General features: G+C 44.1%; 2 protein-coding genes across 9 annotated transcripts in view; one reads left to right on the top strand and one right to left on the bottom strand.

Moving 5' to 3' along the window:
- Positions 1 to 4,863, bottom strand: part of NRG4 (neuregulin 4) — a 118,173-nt gene extending 113,310 nt beyond the window's left edge. Inside the window, exons 1-2 of one of the 6 annotated variants that reach the window (XR_009492154.1) lie at positions 4,718 to 4,863; positions 1,400 to 1,461 (exon numbers count right to left, since the gene is read on the bottom strand). The gene's annotated coding sequence lies outside the window, so the exon portion shown is untranslated. Of the gene's footprint in view, positions 1 to 1,399; positions 4,194 to 4,224; positions 4,305 to 4,717 lie in introns of those variants that run through there. The other 5 variants (XR_009492152.1, XR_009492153.1, XR_009492151.1 and 2 more) reach the window with 5 other exon arrangements.
- The window catches only part of TMEM266 (transmembrane protein 266), a 124,038-nt gene continuing 111,724 nt past the window's right edge, over positions 4,506 to 16,819 (top strand). For 2 of the 3 annotated variants that reach the window (XM_005221971.5, XM_005221970.5), the window contains exon 1: positions 4,506 to 4,582. The gene's annotated coding sequence lies outside the window, so the exon portion shown is untranslated. 3 annotated transcript variants of the gene reach the window in all.

A 16,819-nucleotide genomic window follows, 5' to 3' on the forward strand; every position in this document is an offset into this window, starting at 1 on the left:
TCTCTTCCCCTTCATAGATCACAGCCTTGTCATGGTGAAGGGCCTTGCATAATTCAGTGACACGATGAGCCATGCCATGCAGGGCCGCCCAAGATGAATAGGTCATACTGAAGAGTTCTGACAAAACACAGTCTACTAGAGGAGGAAATGGCAAACCACTCCAGTATTCTTGCATGGAGAGCCCCATAAACATTTCCCTGGTGGTCTGGTAGTTAAGAATCCGCCAGTCAATGCAGGGAACAGGGATTTCAACCCAGATCCAGAAGATTCCACATGTCACAAGGCAACTAAGCCCGTGTTCCACAACTACCAAGCCGGCGTGCAGCGACTACTGAAGCTTGTGGGCGCTAGAGCCATGCTCCACAACCAGAGAAGCCACCGAGATGAGGAGCCAAAGCATCCCAGCTATAGGGTACGCTGAAACTAGAGAAAGCCCGTGTGCAGCAACAAAGACCTAGCACCGTCAAAAATAAAATAAATTTATATATATATATATATATAGTGAATATGGAACTTGTTTAGAAACTAGGTTCATAAGAAATTTTTCAAGGAAGAATATTTTATCATTGACATTGTTTAGCATTTCTGGTACATAAAAACTGCTGGTCATGAAAATCAGACAGGATTTTAGTGAGTATATTATAAATTCCCTACAGACAATGAGAACATTTTTGCCTACACCCCAAGTGATGTTCTCACTGCCCCATTCTTGGCATGCCCCCACTCAAGGTAAAATCTGCCCCTTCTGTCCTTGAAAATGGGCTTGCTACATTAAGTGTATTTAACCTATTTATGAGAAAGTAGTTTTTAAAAGAATATTAATTGAGGACCTATTCAGTGCACAGTACTGCACTTTGCTTTATCTACACAGAATATATGCACATGAATTTTGCTAATTACAAGTCAATCACATTCATTAAAGCATTCAGCAGGATTTTGAAAGCTACTTTGTTAGCAGGTACTATGTATACTTAAATTTTTAAATAATTATCACACAAATTCACATATATTCCATTTTTCAAGCTTTTCATTGACTCAGATTGGCTTTCTCCCTGTGTGTTCCCAATAAGTGAGGCTGCATCCCAAATCAACATGCAGCAGAGGTTTTAAAATATTAACATTTACATAAACATTAACAACTTAAAATCTCTTGATATTATTTAAATTTCACAAATCACATGGCATCAGAATTCACACGTTCTACTTTTTCAAGCAACTACCTCAAGAGAACAAATTTTAACTCTAATAGCAATCTTTTTCAGACATTCATAGGATCAACGTAATCTCCAGTCTGCCTTCTCCTAATCTTGCAGCTGCATACATGCACAATTTTTCTGATTATGTGATTCTGGTACTCTTGAAAAGACAGTCTTTTGAAATAAAAGAAAATCTGACTTACCTCAAAAGATATTTTGGTATGGAAGAGCATGGTAATTACAGCCACATTAGAAGCAGATATATCTGGCAAGAAAGTGACACATAAGCCTTAAAACTACAGTTAATTTCTTCTATTTCTGCTGTATAGGTCCTGTTTTCCTTTTGCTGTTGGGTTCCATCACCCACAAAATCCTTTCTCTAGTCACCTACATTCTACTGAAGCGGGCACCTGTCCTATTTATAGCTCCAGTGTTCCTCAGCCTCTCCTGTTGATAAGCATCACCTGGGGCAGTTAAAAATAAAAATAACAGGCCATACTTGTGTCGATTCAATTTTAATGGATTTGAGGGGAGCCTCCAGAATCTGATTTTAATCAAGCATCCTCAAGAGATTCCTATAGACACATTTAAGAATAAGCTAAAGAGGCCTGCCAGAGTTCTTCACGGTTCCTCCAAATTGATCACCCTCAGGGGCTAATCCTCCTCCAGGTATTAGGACTTAGAAATTTGAAAATAGAGCAGGAAAACTTTGGAGAAAGCAGAATAGCATCTTGTCTACACAGCTAATTTGGGTTTTCAACATCCCTAAAGACTTGGAGGTGGGGTTTAGTTTGGGTAGGTAATATGAAGTACACACCACCAGGGTCAGCATAGAGCTGATAAATTACAGGTGTTAGGGGATTTTTTTTGGACTACAAACTACCACATAAGATAGGTGCACCTACATTTTCCATGAACTCAGATTACCAAAAAAAAAAAAAAGCAGCACACTTAAAAGACCCAGGTAAAAGATATTAGCACATAATTCCCACAGCTTTCTCTCTCTAGAGGGTCTTCAATGACAGCTGTTATAGGAAAAAAGTTCCCTTGAAGTAGTATTACACCTGAATGTAAAACTGGTATTAGACTACAAAGATTTCAGGCAAACCAAAGTGGTGTTCCAATTTTTCTGTCTGAAAGTTTCAAAACACGTGTCCTACTGTTTCAACTACCATTGTAACTGGACGCTTTTAATCAAGCCTTTGGAGTTCTACTAAGTGTAGGGTGGGGAATGGGGGTGGAAAATAACATGAACAAGCTATGCCAAGGCTACTTTTTCTTACACTTTTTCAAGTGTAGTTGAAATGTTGCCACCACCTGTCAGAAAACTACCCATTCCCCATCCCATCCGTCCTCCCAACTTTTCCAGACTCATCCCCACTTTCTCTTTTCAAGTCTACATTAAATGGAGAAGAAAAATCCTCTGGCCACTCAGGTAGCTTCTACAAATATCACCTCCAAAGGCTTTGTGTTCCTCTTAAATTCCATTAGAGTTGGGTTAAAGATGAGGGAGGACCTGAAGAAGGTATTTTACTTATTTCCCAACTTGCCAAAAAGACACACATTCCCAATCTAGATATTTCTTTGTCTGCTGCTGCTGCTGCTGCTAAGTCGCTTCAGTCGTGTCCAACTCTGTGCGACCCCATAGACGGCAGCCCACCAGGCTCCCCCGTTCCTGGGATTCTCCAGGCAAGAGCACTGGAGTGGGTTGCCATTTCCTTCTCCAATGCAGGAAAGTGAAAAGTGAAAATGAAGTCGCTCAGTCGTGTCCGACTCCTAGCGACCCCATGGACTGCAGCCTACCAGGCTCCTTCCTCCATGGGATTTTCCAGGCAAGAGTACTGGAGTGGGGTGCCATTGCCTTCTCCAATTTCTTTGTCTAAGAAACGTATAATCCAAGCCTCTGGGGCAATTCTGTGACCTGGGTTTTGAAGCCTTTCAACTCCACAATTTCCAACTTTTAGCTAGAAAGACAGGGATGACTAGACTAAGACATTCCTGCTTATCAAACAGGCCTAACCAAAATAAACAACAAAACCTTTATAAGAGGTATGAGAACCAGAAATCAAGGCTGTCTGTAGAGCTAGAGCTCACCCTGGAACTTGGTGGTCTACAAGAGAGAGTTTGCGATCTTTTCAAGTACTTTAGCAAAACTATCGGGACTCTACTGGAAAATGGCTAGATCTTTAGCATGAATTGAGACTACAAGAGACAAGAGCTACTCTGACTCCAGAAGGTGCTTAAGTGATTGTATTATTCTACTGCTCACAGCAGCCTGTACAGACATCAGAAACAGGGAGGATGTAAGAACTTAAATCTATAGTCTTGTGGGTGCACCCAGAGTCCTCACCTAAGCCATTTGCCACACCCGCTAACCAACTGCCACTGTCCTAAAGCAAGCATTCTCCACGGGGAAGATGTTTTACCTCCTAAGGGTGAGATCTTATTCCTTTTATGTGTAAAACACGATACACGTACGGTTCATAAGCAGCTATGCGGTATATGAACGGTATCAGAATTTCATGGTGTCAAGGAGCAAGAAATTGATGAGCAAAACGTTTTAAAAGGCTTAAGAGAACGATAATGAAAAGAAAAAAAAAAAAGGTTGAAAAACACTGACCTACATGGGTCCCGAGGTTAACTATGAAATGAAGGTCCTGACAAGTAATTTTTTCCCCAGACAGCAGCCTGAGGGTCAGGGGGTCTCTGACTCTGGTTCGACCGAGGCCAGAAAGGGGTTCATCAAAGCTCAAAGGGCAATCCATGCCCACCGTTCGCTGCCTCACCACCCGGGTGCCGTGTGTGGATGTAACCAACGGCTGGCAAAGAGCTTTGGAAACTGCAAAACGCTGCACCAAAGCCAGAGAAGGTTTCTATTCTCGGTTGCACGAAATACCGCGAATGGGGCCCCCTCACTTGTTGCTTCCCAGCCCTTCTACCTCAGACCTTCTCTCCACGACCCCTTCCTGATTCCACACGCGCACGCGCAGCCCCCCATACACCCGACACGTCCCCGCGACCCCCTCACCCACGCCACGAAACCTGCGCGCTGCGTTCGGGCCCAGGCGCGAGCCGCGTCCCCAGCCCCCGCCCCCTGCCCGGTTCCCGCCGCCCGACCCGCCGAATCTGCCGGTTTCCTAGACAGCCGCGCGGCCGCTCCGCAGCCACCTAGGCGCGCGCCCCGAAAAAGGAGGCGAGGGCGCAGGCGCGGGCCCGGTCCTGCCGCCGGCGCGGGGCCGCGCGCGCGCCCCCGAGCGCGGTGGGCGGAGGAGCGGAGGAAGCCGCGGGGCCGCGAGGGGGCGGGGGGGCGGAGAGGGGAGCCCCGGGAGCGCGAGCCGCGGCCGGCGCCGCTGCAGAGCCGAGCGAATCCCCAGCCCCGGCAGCAGGTATGTGTCCCCGCAGCCGGCCGTGGCCGGGGCTTCCCCTGCCACGCTGCCCGGGTCCTGTGGCCGGGGCGGGGGTGGGAGCCGGTCAGGGTTTGCAGGGTACGTGCCCGGGAGGGCTGGGATCTTACCACTGACCTTCATCCCCTCTGGCCGGGGTAGCAAGGCTAGGGTGCCTGGGGCAGCCCAAGGCTTCAGCTCCAGCCTGGAGATCTGCTTCTTGTCACATGCTTCTTATTTATTTTTGCAAACTGCCCTGGTTCGGGTCCAGCTGCAGATGCCTTACCTCCCATTCTTTGCCTCCGTGTGCCATCTTACATTTATTAATAAAACATGCAAGCTGGGGGTTGGGGGGGGGATTGCTGCTGGGGGGAATCCCATTGCAGTATAACAAGCTAGCGCCTGTTTTCGGTTTTCGAGTGTGGTATTGAGGTGGAAATCCCACACCCCGGGGATTTGTGGCTTGGTTGGTCGTAACCGCTTCCTAGTGGGCTTCCCCCATTTGTCTGGAGGCGCCACAGCGGCAGAATGGACTGGCAAGAAAGAATGGTGGTTTTTCACCGTCAGGCCAGAATCCCGTTCTAGGGACAGGTGCAAGCTACGGCAGACAGTTCCCCTGCTTGCTAACTTGCCAGGGTGGCTTAAAATCAGAAAATTGTTTCCCTTGATTGCCGAGAGGAGGCCTTGAACAGAATCCCTGAGACTTGCATGCTCAAACTCATTAAGGTTTTGCATCTGAGGATGACTAAAGCTTGCCACCTGTTGGAAGTTAGACCCCATGAAATTCCCTGTAATCTAGCCCACCAATCCCTGTTTCAGACACTAATACTGAGATAGCAATAGGCCCATATTGATTCCTAATGTATTCTTTAATACTGCTTGGCTTTTGTCTCTTTTAAAATAAAACCTATGATTTGATGCCCCATATGTTATAGATTGAAATGAGATGATTTGTTTATATTCGATACACATATAACATCATATCCTAAAGACTAAATTTCTCTTCAGTTATCTATTTCCCCAGCTTTTCATCTTGCTTCAAGAAACAGTTCCAAAAGTGGGACGTATGAAACTACCTTCTCCCCCCACCCCCTTGAAATGCTTTGGTGAAAAAATAGCGAAAGCTAGAAGTATAGAATAAAAATGGTTATCACAAGATGTTTGGATATGGCAACAGGACTATAATTGCTTCTAAAATATATAGTAGAGTGCCACATTTAATCCTGAGAACACATTTTTTTAATGGTCATATATACCAGATATTGGTACATGATCTCATTTAATCTTCATAACAAACCTGTTATCTCCATGTTGAACACGAAGAGGCTAAGACTTAGGTTAGCTAACTTGCCCAAGGTCACACAGTCAGGGACAGGATAAGGATACAAACTCTAGTGCATCTGGTTGCTGGGGAAGGAGGGGTTTAGTGCGTGGGTAAAGGGGTGGGAGTAATGTTTAACCCTCGTACTGCCACTCCATCTACATTTTCATTAAGATCAAAGCTTATGAATGAACATACAGGCTTGGATCTGATTTTCCATTTCATAGATTCAATTCAACCTTTGTGACTTTCCAGTAATAGAAACTGTTGTTTCAGAATGGATTTGTGTGGAATTTTTTAAGGTGGCACTGAGCCTATAAACATGGATTTGAGACATGTTTCTTAGACTTGCAGAGAATGCATTTATGGTTGCCAGATGGGGAGTGGATGGAGGGACAGGATAGTTAGGGAGTTTGGGATGGACATGTGCACACTGCTGTATTTAAAATGGACAACCAACAAAGACCTACTGTATAGCGTATGGAACTCTGCTCAGTGTTACGTGGCAGCCTGGATGGGAGGGGGGTTGGGGGGAGAATGGATACATGGATACGTATGTCTGAGTCCCTTCTCTGTTCACCTGAAACTATCACAACATTGTTAATCGACTATCAGATCAGATCAGATCAGATCAGTCACTCAGTCGTGTTCGACTCTGCGACCCCATGAATCGCAGCACGCCAGGCCTCCCTGTCCATCACCAGCTCCCAGAGTTCACTCAGACTCACGTCCATTGAGTCAGTGACGCCATACCCCAATACAAAATAAAAAGATTAAAAAAAATTTTTTTTTAAAGACATGTGTCTGTTCGGCTCTCCCAAAACAGTTTCAAAAAGTTGTTTCCCTTCACATTTAAATCTATAAAATGTATATGCATCAGGTAGAATGAATCATTCACATTTCTCATGGTCACATTCCAGTCCTATCTTCTCCCTACACTGCACACCATTTTCTGGTCTCACTGCCAGTCATTAAAACATTGACACACGTGTGTGTATGTGCCTTAACCAGGTGAAGAAATCTATGCAAGCTGTAGACCATAATCCAGTTTCTCTGTGATTGTAGCAGCTCTTCATTAGAAAAATCTTGGAATTTGTACATTTAACAATGGATGTAAATTTAATATTTTTATATAAATGCATTATTATAATGCAGGTATTAGATCTTGTTACACATTCCTAACAGTTTTCACTGTAGTTGCATCGATGGGAAATTCATCCAGGGGGGCTACAAAGTTTTATACTCGGGTCACATATTTGAGAGGGTGGTGAGAAAAGTATAGATAAGCATAAGGGATTATTTGAAAATTATATCCCATGGAAGTTACAGCTTTAATGTTAAATTGGTGAATAATATTAGGTCAGAAATAAAAGACTCTCTTGTAAATTCTATAAGCTTTGTTTTCTTTCTTGGGCAATATAACTGGTTTTAGGACATCATGATGTTACTTTTTTCATTATTCTGTATTCTGTTGATAGTAAAGCAATTTGTTACAACCATTTTGCCTCACAGAAGTCACTTGGTTTTGGAAGCACACAGCTCTGGTGCTTATGGAAATGCTGAGGTGGAGCCTTTCTGCCCTGGGGATTTCCAGTTTCTGATCAGATAAACTCAAGAAAAGTCCTGATGTTAACTGAGGGGGAAGTGGAAAGCAAAGAGAGGCATTGTTTGATTCTGGGGAGTAAATGGGTTTTCCGATGGGGAGTACCTCTATCTTCTACAGTCAGTTGTCTCATAATTAAAAAGCATCCAAGAAGTCTACTTTCTTCTATTCAAGCAGGATTTTATTTACTGCAGGGCTGAGCACCCTTTTCTGGTGCAGTGGTCAATTTGAGGAACATTAAAATGTTTCTGACTACTTATTTGTTTTTCTGAAACATATGTTTACACTGGGAAAAACCATATGGGCAACTATGGATGCTTAAGTGTTATTTTTTTTCCCTTCGCCAAGGATTTATTTTTTTCTTTTTTTGGAAGCAACTAAAATTTTTCCAAGCTATGTAACTAACATGCATTGCAGTGACTTATTGTAATGCACATTTAAATGTATTGTTGAGTAAGACACTGGGAACTGGCATATTGTCTTTCCTTGACTGACCTTGTAGGCTACTTACTTGTGAAATGTTTTGTTTTCTTACACTTAACTTAGTATTCTCTAAAATGAGATATTTGTCTCTGTGTCAGCAATCTGGAATCACGAAAGTTCACAGTCAGTTACTCTGAAATACTCGATTTTCACCAGTCGTCTTTTTCTCTCCTTGGTGGAAGCTATAGCAAGGGTTTTAATTTTATTTAGAAAGTGGTTCACAACCTGCTAGTTAATCCATCCCCTTTCCAAACTGAACCAGAGTTCACAAATGCTGGCCAGGTACACCCTCCATAGGACTTTCTCCAATAGTCCTGGTCTGTTGAGAGACCTAGACCTTTGGTTGAGCTTGTATGCACTGAGTTGCCCCATAAGGAAGATGTAAGGGTTCCTAAAGTGGGCTCACATCTGTGGGCTTTGGGCGCAAGGGAGGATGGAGGCTGCTTATAGGAAAGGGCCAGGAAATCAATTCTTCTGTACCAACATGAGTATCTATTGTGATTTCTACTTGCAAATATGTATGTGTTGTAAAATGTTCAACCATTACATAAATATAGAAGGTAGAGGTCCATGGTTAGAATCTTTGATAGTCTTATACCTTCACGAGACCACCGTTAATAGTTTGGTATGGATTTCTCTGGATTTCTTAATGCAGATACTAAAATGTTACTGTTCACCAACAATACTATACATAGGTGCATACTGCTTTGCAGTTTCTTTTCTTGTACTTGGCAGTATACTTTGAACCTCTAGAGAGCCCTTGAATGGCATACTTATGGACACGGCCACAATGGGAGCTAGACGAGAGGAGCCCTGTAACCAGGGCTGGAGGAAGGGAACTGATGTGTACTGTGTCCTGCCATAGGTAGTTTCACATTCATGTCTCCTTTAGCCCTTTGCAAGGACCCTTTGTGGTCAACTCTTTCTAGATTAGAAGAGAAGAGTCCGAGGTACGTGACATAAGGAGCAGAGGCTGAGGTGCAGGCCCTGGCCAGTATGGCTCAGAATCTGGGCCTTTTCCTCCTCTTCACTCGCACTGCAGGATGGAGAGCGCCTCCCACCCTCCTCTGCCTCTGCCTGTCCACCGGGGCCCCCCTTGCTGTTCCTGCTGCCTCAGAGCCTTAGCACTAGCGCCTCCCTCTCCTGGACCATGCTTCCTGCAGATTCCTGCATGGTTTGCTCCCTCACCTCCTTTTGGCTCTGCTCAAAGTCTCATCACTCCTTTAAAACTACACACCCTCCCACAGGCATTCCCACCCCTCCTCCTGCTTTGCTTTTATCCACAGCCCCTCCAAACACACTCTATAAAAATCAGCCCCAGGGAATGAACGCGCCAGAGCACAGGGATTTTGTCTATTTTGTTCACTCCCCTAACCCTGGTGCTGTGGAAAAGAACTGACAAGTCACCGTGGCATCCTTGAGTCTTTCCACTCTTCTTGTTTTCTTGTAGCCCTTACAGTTCCCCGTCGTGAGCAGTGAAACCTCTCAATGCAAAGGCTCTATGTGTGTTGGGGGTGGGGGAGAACAACAAGAAAAGTGGCGAAGAACCGGGGGAGATCTTGTCTTACTTTTGAGCCGTTGTTGGCAAAAGAGGAACCTCCCAGACAGAGTCAGCCCTTGGGAAGATGAAAAGAAAGTCTCCTGAGGGCTGCAGTGTGTAACAAGGAAGCAAAAGGTACATCGGCATATGGCTTGGGATGGAAAGGAGACCTGTGTGGGTTCCCTTCTATTTGGAGTGCAGAACGATTTTGAAGACTTCCAAAGAAGGATGCTCTAGATTTCACCAACTTGCCCATGGCCTGAGTCACTAGAAAGGAAAAGGAATCTGTGAACACTCAAACAGGCAGGTTAATCATGGCACCAACAGCTTCATCCTCTTTTTTTTTTTTTAAGTTGAATACCTGTTGGTGTCTTTCCTGCTTAAGCCAGGGTGTGAAAGTTCATTGCCAAAGCATTTATCTCGTGACTCTGAGTTTTGCAGAAAACGTACCCCAATAGCATCCCAGCCTGAGATTATTTTGGTCCCAGCAGTCTCAGACTCCGAGTTACCGTTCATTCATCTATTGTTTGCAGTAGTTCTTGGGCAGCAGCAAAGTGATGGGCATCTGGGACACGAACGTGACTCAGAACACTGTAGAACTGAGTACACTGGAATGCCAGAGGGAGGGAATGGCTATGGGATGAAGTCTCGGTGGAGCCTCTCCTCAGCCACAGGGAAGCCTCCTTCTCCTTCTCTCCTCCTCAGTGCCTTTAATTGCTGCCCTAGGCGGTCCGAATTATCTACCAGGAGAGAATTCCCCTCCAAGAAAATGCAGCCTGCCTGAAACTGCTTTTGATTTGTAATGGAAACTACTCAGTAGCTAGGACAGGGCCAATAACTCGGGCTCCCACAGCTCATTAAAACAAAGAATTTTAATAGGTATTTCTGCCCTTTGCAGCCCAGGTTTTTGGAAGTGCATTCTGCTATCAGGCAGCTCTTCTCTGAATTTCAGCCTCAAGCCATAACACATGCAGTGCTTTCTGCTACTCTTGGCTTGAACTAAGTCTGAAGTGAGTTATTTCATCCGTGATTTTCTGACAGTCCCCCATCCCAGTTACAGAATTGCCATCATGTCCAGCCAATGCAATATAGAAATAAGGTTAAGTAACCTTTCTCCCATAATGATTTCCCTTCAAACAGTTAAATCTTTGATTTTACCTTATTTTGATGCAGCTTTAAAAAAAAAAACACAAAACAATTTCTGTGACACTTGATAATTCTCCTTTAACCATGGCCACTGAAATGTATTAGTTATACCCTTCAAAACAAAATAACAAGGTGAAATATATTGTAATTGTGTTCCATTGTTTGGTAGCATAGCTTCAAAAGAAAAGCCTGGAAGAGTCTCTTTCTTTTCTCTCTGTCCTTTCATTATCAGTTTCTACCAGGGACTCTGCATTTTCACTCCCCACTTCCTGTCTTACCGGGAACCCCTGTCCCCACCCGTCTTCGTCTTCGGAACAGAACTCTTAAAGGTCACCCCTGATTGCCTAATCACAAATCCAATGGCCCTTTCTCAGATTTCGTTCCTGATGGCTCAGCAACATCTGACCCCATTGACTTCTACTCCTTGAACTGCTCCCTGCTGGCAGTGTCTTCCTAACCTGTCTGATCTTTCCTCAGCTCTCAACCTTTCTGTTCTATCAAGAGGCAGCCCTGAGAAGAAATTAGAGTGTGAGCTCTGCCCAGGGGGTGAATCCTGGCTCTAGCTCTTCCTAATTGTGTGACTTTGCACAAATGGTTTAATAACCCCATGCCTCAGTTTCCTCATCAGTCAAATGGGAAGAAGAGTAGCTTTGTCATAGGGCTGTCAGGAAGAAGATGAAATGAGTGTGCCTGGTAAACAGCAAGCACTCAGTAAATGTCACCTTTTATCCCTGTAACTTCCTGTTTGGATGCCTTCAGAGTCTGGTAGCTGCGGGGTAAAACCATAACTTTAGCACCTGATTAGTTTGCTGTCTGCCCCAACCCTTTCCAGAGTGTGCCCACTTCCTAGCCTTTGCTCTGATCCTCTTTCCCCCGCCAAGGAAGGGAAGAGAGCTGAGCGCTGTGCCTGCCTGGAGGCTCTGAGCACAGACCGCCTTATAATGAAAGACATCCTCCCTTGGGCACCGAGCCTATCTCTCTCAGGCAGATTATAAATTACCTAAGGACACCAGCTGTGATTTATACTCTTAAAAAATATTGCCTCAGCATTTAGCACTGTACTTTACACATAGTAGGAATTTAACTCATATCTTTGAACTGCCAGAACTTTATAGGTTTCCTTGGTCCTCCCAAAATCCTTTTTCCTTCTACACTGAAACACCTATTGATCGGTCCTAAAGCCCATGTAAGCTTTATATGGGGAGATTGACTTGACACCACAGGGCAAGTTAACCACCTCAACCTTTTTGGAATGAGGAGGGATATATAGAAATCATTAAAATAATGGGAGCACAGGGAGTTATTTAATGCTTTTTAAAAGGAGTTTGAAATCCTACCAACCCATGAAGCTGTTAGGATTTTATAAAATGGAGCTTTCTTCTGTCCTCCTGCCATCCATCCCAAGTAAAATGAGCTCTGAGGGTTTAAGTGGCAAATCTTTAGACCTCGTTACAGGCCTGCTCCTGAGCCACTGTGTTCTAGCCCTGTTTTCTTTCCCCTTACTATGCAGGTGAAGAGAACAGTGAAGTTGAATGAAGATCAGAGGAGGGGCTGCCTACTTAACAAAAAGTTAATCCTGTTCCTGACATTCTGTTGGCATGGCAGATACTCCCATCAGTTTCTGCTGTGTCTCTGAGGTCGTGTATAGTCACAGAGTTGTGCTGCCAGTAGAAGTTTCCCCTCTCTTACCCTGGCAGCCTTACAGACCATGTTCTTTGCATCTTCAGATCTGTAGCAGGATTTTTCAGCTTCAGCATTATTGACATGTGGGGCTGGATAACTTTGTTGTAGGGGAGCTGTCCTGTGCACTGTTTAGTAGCATCCTGCGCCTCTACCTACCAGCTGCCAGTTGTGATGACCAAAAAATGCCTCTACATATTGCCAGATGCCCCCTGGGAATCTTTGGCATCTCTCAGTTGAGAACCATTGCTCTATAGGATCAAACATGGAAACTCAGCATCTTACCATTGTGTAAGAATACCAGAATTTGGACAGTTGGGGGCAACTGAAGGTGAGGATTTTAATAGCTGTAAAAGGTGAATTTGTGTTTGAAATTACTAACACAGGGAAACTTTAGTGTTATAAGCAGTTATAGATTTTATCATAAATAAGAAGAAGTAAACAAATAAAGTCGTTATAGAAGTTGAGACCATTTTACCCCTGATGGCCTTGGATCTGAATACAACACCTCATTCTAGGGCTGTTTCAACCATCCATGGAATATTTTTGTTGGAATTGTATTTAAGGCCTTTGGCAGTGAGTATATAATTGTATTTAGGCCTTTGACTATAAGTATATTAAACCAAAAATAATTAATATTTCTGGAGAAATCATGGTTAATTACCATTGGAGAAAATTATATTTGACCTAAGGTTGGCTGGCTCGCTTCACCAGAGGCTGCTTCTGACCACAAAGATGCTTGAAAACAGCACTTGCAGGCGCTTCAGGGGTGAAGGAGGAATGACAAGGCATTTTGGGCTTTGGTGAAGGCCCACAATTGATCAGCAGTGTCCATGGCAGTCAGAAAATGTAACTGTCTACGTGTGATTTGAAACCCAACTCCAACTGACAGTCACCATGGTGTTCTTTCTAAAGACAGTAGCTACGTTTCATGTCACGCCCCAAGACTGAAAGTAACAGTAAATATACTGCCTTCTGAAAAACATTAAGGCTCCAGCCTCAGGAGAGACTTGCTTCGACCAGAGATCACCTTTGGTGTGTTAATTTCCTTTGAAAAGGAAACGCATACACAGAAGACCCCAAGATGCTCACTACCCAAGAGTTGAGAAATGAGCCTTGTGCAATGTCTTGAATCAAGGAAGCCAGTAGACTAACTGATTCCATGGATAACTGTGAGCATCTTCAGTGTTCCAGACTTGTGCTAACAGGTGAAAGGAACTCCAAATGTCATGTCAGTGCTGTGAGGTGAACTGTGTTCCCCCAAAATGCATATGATGAAATCCTAACCCCCAGTGTGGTTGTTTGTGGAGCAAGAATCTTGAGGAAATAATTAAGATTAAATGAGGTCAATAATTAAGAAAAAAAGATGTATCCCAATGTTCATTGTGGTGCTGTTTACATTAGCCACGACATGGAAGTAACCTAAATGTCCATTGACAGATGACTGAATAAAGTAGATGTGGTACATATATACGATGGAATATTATTCGCCATAAAAAAGGACTGAAATTGGGTCATCAGTAGTGATGTGGATGGGCCTAGAGTCTGTCATACAGAGTGAAGTAAGTCAGAAAGAGAAAAACAGATATTGCTTATTAATGCATATGTATGGAATCTAGAGAGATCGTGCTGATGAACCTATTTGCAGGGCGGGAACAGAGATGCAGCCGCAGAGAACACACGTGTAGACACGGGGGAGTGGAGGGTGAGATGAATTGGGAGTGGGATTGACATGCATACACTACCATGTGTAGAATAGGTAGCTAGTGGGGACCTGCTACATAGCACAGGAGACTCAGCTCAGTGCTCTGTGATGGCCTAGAGGGGTGGGATGGGGTGGGTGGGAGGGAGCTTCAAGAGGGAAGGGATATATGTATACATATAGCTGATTCACTTCATTGTACAGCAGAAACTAACACAACATTGAAAAGCAATTATACTCCAGCTTAAAAAGAAAAGATTGACTGAGGTCATAAGGATGGGGCCTTAATCTGCTAGGACTACGTCCTTATAAAAAGAGGGAGTTCTTTCTAGCTGTCTCTCCCTCTCTCTTTTTCCCCACTCCCAGTGTGAGGATATAGCAGGAAGAAGAGCTCTCACTAGAACCAGACTGTACTGGCACTCTGATCTTGGACTTTTCATCTCCAGAACTGTGAGAAAATAAGTGTGTTATTTAAGCCATGTAGTCTAAGGAATTTTGTTAAGGCAGTCTAAGTTGACTAGTACATCCAGCATCCTCACTGAACAGATGAAGAGACTGGATCCAGAGAGGTAACGACTTTCCCAAGGTCCAGGTACTAAGTTAGTGGTAGAACTGGAGCACAAAACAGGTTTCCTGAGCCCTAGTCCAATGTCTGTTCCTCTTTCCCCACTGCCTCGGGTCATTGTTGCTGTTGTTGTTCAGTCGTGCAGTCATGAAGTGTCCGACTCTTCACAACCTTGTGGACTGCAACACACCAGGCTTCCCTGTCTCTCCAGAGTTTGCCCAAGTTCATGTCCACTGAATCAGTGATGCCATCCAACCAGCCATCCTTATCTCTAGAACCCATCTCTCCTCATAGTCCTTGTGCTTGCCCTGTTTAGCTCAGCATTGCTGTGAGGATCAGTGAGATGGTACAAAAAATGACAGTTTAAGTTCTAAACTACAAAATATTTTACAAATATAAATATCATGCTCAACTCAGATTTTGCCTAGGATGCAGAAATCTGGGCTTCCTTGGGAGCTCAGCTGGTAAAGAATCTGTCTGCAATGCAGGAGACCCCAGTTTGATTCCTGGGTTGGGAAGATCCTCTGGAGAAGGGGTAGGCTACCCACTCCAGTATTCTTGGGTCTCCCTGGTGGCTCAGACAGTACAGAATCTGCCCACATGTGGGAGACCTGGGTTCGATCCCTGGGTTGGGAAGATAGATCCCCTTGTCATCTGAATTAAATTCACCCATTCCTGTCCATTTTAGTTCACTGATTCCTAAAATGTTGATATTCACTCTTGCCATCTCCTGCTTGAGCAGATCCAGTTCACCTTAATTCATGGATCTACCGTTCCAGGTTACTATGCAATATTGTTCTTCACAGAATCAGACTTTACTTTCACCACTGGACGCATCCACAACCAAGTGTCTTTTACACTTTGGCCCCGCTGAATTCTTTCTGGAGCTATTTCTCTGCTTTTCCCCAGTAGCATATTGGACACCTACCAACCTGGGGGGCTCATCTTCCGGCGTCATATCTTTTTGCCTTTTCATACAATTCATGGGGTTCTTGAGGCAAGAATACTGAGGTGGTTTGCCATTCCTTTCTCCAGTGGACCATGTTTTGTCAGGACTGTCCACCATGACCCGTCCGTCTTGGGTGGCCCTGCATGGCATGGCTCATAGCTTCGTTGAGTTATACAAGACTGTGATGCGTGTGATCATTTTGGTTAGCTTTCTTTGATTGTGATGAGGTGATCAAGATGGCGGAGTAGAAGGATATGTGTTTATTTTCTCTTTTACAAAGGTCAAAAAAGAGTCAATTCCTTGGTTCTGTTTGACTGAAGTATGATAATGTTTTGCTCCCACAGATTCTGCATACGACTCTACTTCCTGAATGAAAACATGTCTCTCCTTCTCCAAGTCTAGTTTATCACCTGTATGTGTGTTAGTCACTCAGTTGTGTCTGACTCTTTGCAATCCCATAGCCTATAGCCCGCCAGGCTCCTCTGCCCATGGAATTCTCCAGCCACGCATACTGGAGTGAGTTGCCATTCCCTTCTCCAGGAGTGCTTCCCAACCCAGGGATCGAACCTGGGTCTCCTGCATTGTAGGCAGATTCTTTACTGTCTGAGCCACTACTCAGACAGTAGATTCCTACTATACATAAACAGATTTCATTTCCCAACATTTTCCATAATTATTTCACCCAGTTTTTAACCTTCCAAAAAGAATCTTCATCTGTTATATCATAAACTAAAATAGTTCCATTTGAATCTCTGTAGCAAATTAGACCCAATCCATGGAATCTCTTCTGACCTGCTGTATACCATATAGCAAGATTTATTTCCTCACCAGTATTTAACTTCTGAAAGTGGTGGTCTAGGCTTGTCTTGCTGCTCAGGAATGTCATCAGAGGCTAGGATTTCGTTTAGCATTTTGTTTCTCATGGTCATGAGCACATGCTTCACCTCCAGGCATTTCATGTATATTCCGGGCAGGAAGAAGGAGAGGGACAAAGGTGAAGTAAAAAAGCTTTTTCCTCTCCAGGTTTTACCTTCATACTGGGGAAGGGACTTCATGTTTTATTTTATTAATCAGGACTATATCACATTACCACTTCTTAATGCAAAGGTGTCTGGGAGTACAAGTATTTTGCTTTCTAGCCTCTACTGTAGAGGGAGAAAACGGTTGAATGGGACTTGTGAGCCAAGTTAAGGTAATTATCGCAGAGAACATGACATCTCCGCAGAATCATTGGGGGCTAGAGAGCCAGGC

Source organism: Bos taurus, chromosome 21 (genome assembly GCF_002263795.3).
Source record: "Bos taurus isolate L1 Dominette 01449 registration number 42190680 breed Hereford chromosome 21, ARS-UCD2.0, whole genome shotgun sequence".
Classification (NCBI taxonomy): domain Eukaryota; kingdom Metazoa; phylum Chordata; class Mammalia; order Artiodactyla; family Bovidae; genus Bos; species Bos taurus.